This window comes from Pan troglodytes, chromosome 2 (assembly GCF_028858775.2).
Source record: "Pan troglodytes isolate AG18354 chromosome 2, NHGRI_mPanTro3-v2.0_pri, whole genome shotgun sequence".
Taxonomy (NCBI): domain Eukaryota; kingdom Metazoa; phylum Chordata; class Mammalia; order Primates; family Hominidae; genus Pan; species Pan troglodytes.
Window position 1 is genome coordinate 149,204,644 of NC_086015.1, and position 7,855 is coordinate 149,212,498.

The following is a 7,855-nucleotide window of genomic DNA, read 5'->3' on the forward strand; positions in this document are numbered from 1 at the left end:
ACAAAGAGAACATACATATCCTGATTTCAAAACTTACTATGAGACTTTTGTAATAAAGATAGTGTGATACTGGCATAAAGACAGCCATACACATCAATCAAATAGAAATAAGGGTCCAGAAATGAACCCCTATTTTTATTGGTAGCTGACTTCAACAATAGTGCTGAGACAATTCAATGTAGAAGGAACAGTCTTTTCAATAACTACTACTGAGACAACGGGATATTCACATGCCAAAGAATGAAGTTGTATATCAATCTCATCCCTGTATAAAAATTAACCCAAAATGAATTAATGAATAAAAAAACCTAAAACTATAAAAATCTTAAAAGAAAACAGATATGTAAATCTTTGTGACCTTGAATTAGCTAATAGTATTTTAGATATGACACTTAAAACACAGAAACAAAAGAAAAAAAGAGACAAATTGGACTTCTTCAAAACTAAAAACCTTTAAGCATAAAAGGACACTATTGAGAAATTGAAAAACCAATCCACAGAATGGGGAAAAACATTTGCAAATATATATATATATTTTTTTCATGTTATTCATGTTTTTTCCTCTCCCCAAGTGAGAAATATTAATTCCTTCATTAAAATTTTTGATCCTTTTTATCAACTATATGTCAATATAAATAATATGTCAATAAAAATGGTTCTATCAAGAACAATTAATTCTGTAATCCCAGCACTTTGGGAGGCCGAGGCAGGTGGATCACGAGGTCAGGAGATCGAGACCTGACCAACATGGTGAAACCATATCTCTACTAAAAATACAAAAATTAGCCGAGCATGGTGGCATGCACCTGTAGTCCCAGCTACTCAGGACCTAAGGCAGGAGAATCGCTTGAACCTGGGAGGCGGAAGTTGCAGTGAGCCGAGATTGTGCCCCTGCACTCCAGCCTAGGTGACAGAGTAAGACTGTCTCAAAAAAAAAAAAAATTAATTCACAGAAGAAGGGAAGAAGTTCATATATTTCATATACTATGAAATTCACCCATTTAAAGCATGCAATGCAATATTTTTAGTACATTCACAGAATTGTGGAACCATAACAAAACTCTAATTTTAGAAAGTTTTTATTTTTCCTAAAAGAAACACTTGTATTTATTATCAGTTATTCCTCAACTGCCCATCCAACTTACCCAACCCTAGTAATCTACTTTCTGTCTTTTTTCCTGAATATATATATGTATATATACTTGACAAGAGTTTAGTATAGAGAACATATAAATAACAAATCAATAAAAAAATTAATCCAATTTTAAAATGAGTAAATGATTTGAACAGACATTTCTACAAAGAAATATACAAAGGGACAATAAGCACATGAAATACACTCAACATCATTAGTCATTAGGGAAATGCAAATTCACACCACAATGAGATTCCAATTGACCCTCACTGGGATGGCTGTAATTTTTTAAAAAGAAAAACAAGAAGTTTTGTTAGCGACACGGAGAAATTGGGACTCACACATTGCTGGTTCCTACAACATTGGAAAAATAAGGCAGTTGCTTTGGAAAATAGTTTGGCAGTTCCTCTGAAAGTTAAACACAGTTATCACATGATCCAGCAATTCCACCTTAAGGTATTTACCCGAGAACTGAAAACATATGTTCACACACACAAAAATATGCAAATGTTCACAGTAGCATTATTCATAACAGCCTAAAAGTGGAAACAACCCAAATGTCCATCAACTGATATATGGATAAATAAACTATGGTATATTCGTACAATGGAATAATATTCAGCCACAGAAAGAATGAAGTACTGAAACATGCTACAATGTGAATGAACGTTGAAGATTTCAATTAAGTGAAAGGAGCCCATCACAAAAGCCATGTAGTATATTAGTCCATTTATATAAAATTCCCAGAATAGAGGAATCAGGAAAAAAGACAAAAAGTAGATGAGTAACGTTGGGTAAGTTGGGTAAGGAGTTGGGGAATGACTGATAATGGATACAAGTGCTTCTTTTAGGAAAAATGAAAATTTTCTAAAATTAGAGTTTTGTTATGGTTCCACAATTCTGTGAATATACTAAAAATCATTGAGTTGTATGCTTTAAATGGGTGAATTTTATAGTACATGAAATATATGAACTTATTCCCTTCTTCCATGAATTAATCATCTTTGATAGAACCATTTTTACTGACATATTGTATATATTGAAATATAGCCAGTAAAAATGATCAAAAATTTTAATGAAGAAACTGGTATTTCTCAAGTGGGGAGAAGAAAAAACATGAATAAGAAACAGAAAAGAAGTTGTTAGAAAGAATTGCAAAACTTAGCCTAAAGAAGAATAAGAATGAGAATCCATAGCTGACCCTCATATTTTGGTTGAACAAGTTATTCGAGGTCAGATATGAATCTCTCACTATTTTCAGGAGATAAATTTAGCTTTTGTAATCCCTTTTCCAAAAATTGGTTCTGCAATTTATCAATATTGATCTCCTTTGGCAGCCTGGAGCGAAGAACATGGAAAATCAGGAAAGCTGTCTAATCAAATACCAAAATGTACTGCAAGACTGAAATAGTTAAAACACTATGGTTTTGGTCAACATGGTGATCAATGAAAATAATAGAAAGAATGGACCTATGCATTTATGCTATTCCAACTCATGATAAAAAATTATAAGTAAATCGGCCGGGCGCGGTGGCTCACACCTGTAATCCCAGCACTTTGGGAGGCGAGGCGGGCAGATCACGAGGTCCAGCAGATTGAGACCATCCTGGCTAACACTGTGAAACCCCATCTCTATTAAAAATACGAAAAAAAAAATGGCCCGACGCGGTGGCTCACGCCTGTAATCCCAGCACTTTGGGAGGCCGAGGCGGTGCGGATTACGAGGTCAGGAGATCGTAGCCATCCTGATTAACACGGTGAAACCCCGTCTCTACTAAAAATACAAAAAGAAATTAGCCGGGCGTGGTGGCGGGCGTCTGTAGTCCCAGCTACTCCGGAGGCTGGGACGGGAGAATGGCGTGAACCCGGGAGGCGGAGCTTGCAATGAGCCGAGATCGCGCCACTGCACTCCAGCCTGGGCGACAAAGCAAGACTCCGTCTCAAAAAAAATAAATAAATAAAAATAAAAATAAATTAAAAAAATAAATAATTAGCAGAGCGTGGTGGCGGGTGCCTATAGTCCCAGCTACTCCGAAGGCCGAGGCAGGAGAATGGCGTGAACCGGGAGGCGGAGCTTGCAGTGAGCCAAGACAGAGCGAGACTCCATCTCGGAAAAAAAAAAGAAAAAAAATTATAAGTAAATTAATCAATAAAGGATAAACTATTATATAAAGAGATTAGGACAATTGGCTCTTCATTAAAAGAGAAAGTATGTTTGATTTCTACCTTAGAGAAACACAAAAGTAATTCTAGCTGGCTTAGTAATAAAAATGTTTTTTTAAAAAAACTTGTTAAATTTAAATTTGCCTATTTCTGCATCACTCTGAGAAGTAGCTCTGGGAAGAAGGTAATCAGAAGATTTATGAAGATTTCCTCCTACTCCATACATTTTCATAGGCCCTGAAACACACATTTCTAGTGAAGACTTACATGAATAGATCAAGGCCCTTGGGTTCATTCAAAACAATTAATTCATAGAAGATTTGAAAATTTAGAAGTTAAGATACATAATATGCTAGAGTGTTTCTTACAGAACTTAATATTAATATTAATATATACTAATCTGTAATTTAAATAATACTTTAGACTTTTCCAAAAAAAATAGTCTTTGCAAGGAATGTCACTCTCTCCTGAGCTTTTGCATAAGCGTCAATCTACATGGCTTTTTTAAAACTTTTATGTTAGGTTCAGGGGTACATGAGGAGGTTTGTTATGTAGGTAAATTGCATATCATGAGGGTTTAGTATACAAATTATTTCATCAGCAAGGTAATAAGCCTAGTAATCAATAGGGAACTTTATATGATTTGGCTCTGTGTCCCCACCCAAATCTCACCTCTAATTGTAATCCCCACCAGTTAAGGCAGGGACCTGGTGGCAGGTGATTGGCCCTTGGTGGCAGTTTTCCCCATGCTGTTCTCATGATAGTTGTAGGGGTGTGGCCTTATTCTGGACATAGGAATGGACAAAGATTTTATGACGAAGACATCAAAAGCAATTGCTACAAAAGCAAAAATTGACAAATGGGATTTAATTACATTAAAGAGCTTCGGCACAGCAAAAGAAACTATCATCAGAGTGAATAGACAACTGACAGAATGGGAGAACAATTTTGCAATCTATTTATCTGACAAAGGTCTAATATCCAGAGTCTATAAGAAACTTAAACAAATTTACAAGAAAAAAATCATTAAAAAGTGGGCAAAGGACATGAACAGACACTTCCCAAAAGACATTCATGTGGCCAGCAAACACATAAAGAAAAGCTCAAAATCACTGATCATTAGAGAAATCAAAACCACAAGATACCATCTCATGCCAATCAGAATGGTGATTATTAAAAAGTCAAGAAACAGCAGATACTGGAGAGGTTGAGGATAAAAAGGAATGCTTTGACACTGTTGGGAGTATAAATTAGTTCAATCATTGTAGAAGACAGTGTGGTGATTCCTCAAAGATCTAGAGGCAGAAGTACCATTTGACCTAGCAATCTCATTACTGGGTATATACCCAAAGGAATGTGAATTATTCTATTATAAAAACACATTCACTGTAGCAATATTCACAATAGCAAAGACATGAAATCAACCTAAATTTCCATCAATGGTAGACTGGATAAAGAAAATGTGGTACATATACATCATAGAATGCTATTCAGCCATAAAAAAGAATAAGATCACTTCCTGTGCAGCAACATGGATGGAGCTGGAGGCCATTTAGCAAACTATCTCACTAACAAAAACCAAATCACGTACGTTCTTACTTATAAGTGGGAAGTAAATGATGAGAACACATGGACATAAAGAGGGGAACAACAGACACTGAGGTCTATCAGATGGTGGAGGTTGGGAGGAGAGAGAGGATCAGGAAAAATAACTAATGGGTACTAGGCTTAATATTTAGGTGATGAAATAATCTGTACAATAAACCCCCATGACACACGTTTACCCATATAACATACCTGCACGTGCATCCCTGAACTTAAAATAAAAGTTAAATAAATTTCAAAAGTTCTGTTTTTATCGATATATAATTCGTATACCATAAAATTCACTATTTTAAACTGTACAAATCTGTGAATTTTAGTATATTTACAATATTGTGCAACCATCACCACCATTAATTCTAAAATGTTTCCACCAGCCAATAAAGGAACTTCATACCAGTCAGTAGTCACTCAATTATCTCCTCACCCTGCCCCCTAGCATGTAACAACCACTAATCAACTTTCTGTCTCTACAGATTTGTCTATTCTGGACATTTCATATGAATGGAATAATACATTATGTGATATTTTGTGTCTGGCTTTTTTCACGTAGTGTAATACTTTCAGGTTCAACCATGTTTTAACATGTGCCCATATTTCATTTCTTATTCTGGATCACAACTATTCTATTTCATTGTAATGAATACACATTTTGTTCATTCATTTATCAGTTTATGGACTTTTGAGTTATTTTTACTTTTTGGCTGTTATGAAAACATTTACTATGACAATTGCATAGAAGTTCTTGTTTGAATTTATGTTTTCAATTCTTTGGATATATGCCTAAGTGGGATTTTTCTGGGTCACATGGTAAATCCATGTTTAACATTTTGAGGAGCTGTCAAACTGTTTTTCAAAGCAGCTGCACCATTTTATGTTTCCACTAGCAATATATGAGGATTCCAATTTCTCCACATCCTCACTAGCACTTTTTATTTTCCTTTTTCTTTTTAATAGATATTAGTGGGTGTAAAGTGTTATAACATGGTTTTGGTTTACATTTTCCTAATGATTAGTGGCACTGACCATCATAATATGACCTTAATGTATTTTCAATATTTATATGATCTGTAATGATATTACTTTTTTCATATGTCAAATAGATACCTTGTGTTTTTCTCCCACTTTGCCATTATGAGTCTTGCTAGAGTGTTATCAACTTTTAAATCTTTTCAAAGAACACACTTTTAGCTTTCTCAATTTTCAGCTATGTATATTATACATATTCGCTTTAACTTTCATTATTTACTGCATTATCTTATTTCCTTTAGTTCAGTTTACTGATTTTATAGCTTCTTGAAATGTAAACCTAGGCCATTTATTTTTAAATTTTCCTATATTCTAATACAGGCATCATAGCTATAATTTTCCCCCAAAGCACTGATTCAACTACATCTTCTGCCCCAACTGATATATTGTATTAGCATTCAGTCAAAAATATTTTTTATTTCCATTTTGATTTTTGTTTTGACCCATGGGTTATCTGGAAGTTCACTGCTTAATCTAAATGTTTAGCTATTATCTAGTATTTTTCTGTTGTTTATTTCTAGTACATTTTCACTGTAGTCAGAAAACATACTGTATATGATTTAAATATTTGGAGACTTATTAAGACTTAAAGTTCCAAGTATAAATAGGTCTGCAAAAGATCTAGAAAGAGTTACACCTTTCCATTTCAAGGGTTGGACTTTTCTATTTTTGTTGTTGTTGTTGTTGTTGTTGTTGTTCTTCACTGCTTTTGTAGCAGGACAAGCCTCAGACAAAACTCCTCAGACACCGAGTTAAAGAAGGAAGGGCTTTATTCGGCCGGGAGCTTCGGCAAGACTCACATCTCCAACAACTGAGCTCCCCAAGTGAGCGATTCTTGTCCCTTTTAAGGGCTCACAACTCTAAGGGGGTCTGCGTGAGAGGGTTGTGATCGATTGAGCAAGCAGGTGGTACATGACTGGGGGCTGCATTCACCGGTAATTAGAACAGAACTGAACAGGACAGGGATTTTCACAGTGCTTTTCTATACAATGTCTGTAATCTATAGATAACATAACCAATTAGGTCAGGGGTCGATCTTTAACTACCAGGCCCAGGGTGTGGCACCAGGCTGTCTGCTTGTGGATTTCATTTCTGCCTTTTAGTTTTTACTCCTTCTTTCTTTGGAGGCAGAAATTGGGCATAAGACAATATGAGGGGTGGACTCCTCCCTTACTTTTATATATATATTTTAATGAGAAATATTGCTTAAAAGTATAACCTTAAAGAAAACTGTTCATGAACTCTATGTATGAATATGTATATTACCATTATATAACAGGTATAATGTTTATATCACTTGGGAAAAATGAAGTTATTGAAAAGATGAATGCAGGTTATGCTCATTCAGCAATGTGATAAGCACATTTGATTTTTGGAAAGTAACTGGAAATTTTTCCAACATGATGTAGCACTGCTTCAGATTCTGTCTCTGAGCTTCTTAGAGTTAAACACTGACAGTGAATTGGAATACGGATTTCTTATTGTACTTTGAAATTCCATTATTTTAAAATTCCACTTTTAAATGGAATTTTAGCCATTTAAATTCCATTATAGCCATCTCTTCACTCACAGAATGCATCTTCAGGCCCTCTGACTTGTCCATCTTGTCAGCAGTTATTCTACTTGTTGATAACACACCACAACTTCAAATAACACAGAGCAATAAAGGGGTACAAGTAAAAGACAAAGTCATCCACACTCACTGGTTTTTATGCCTCTGAACAAGTTAACCAACACTCTAACCTTCAGATTCCTCATGTGGATGACAAAAATTTACATTGCAAAGACATCAAGTCTTCAAAGGAATACCTTAAGTAAAGTATGAAATAGATTGTCTTTCACTTGAGTAGTACTTACAAAACCTAAATTATTTTCTTTCTATCCATTCTGATATGTTTATATGTTAAACTGAGTTTATATTTGTAG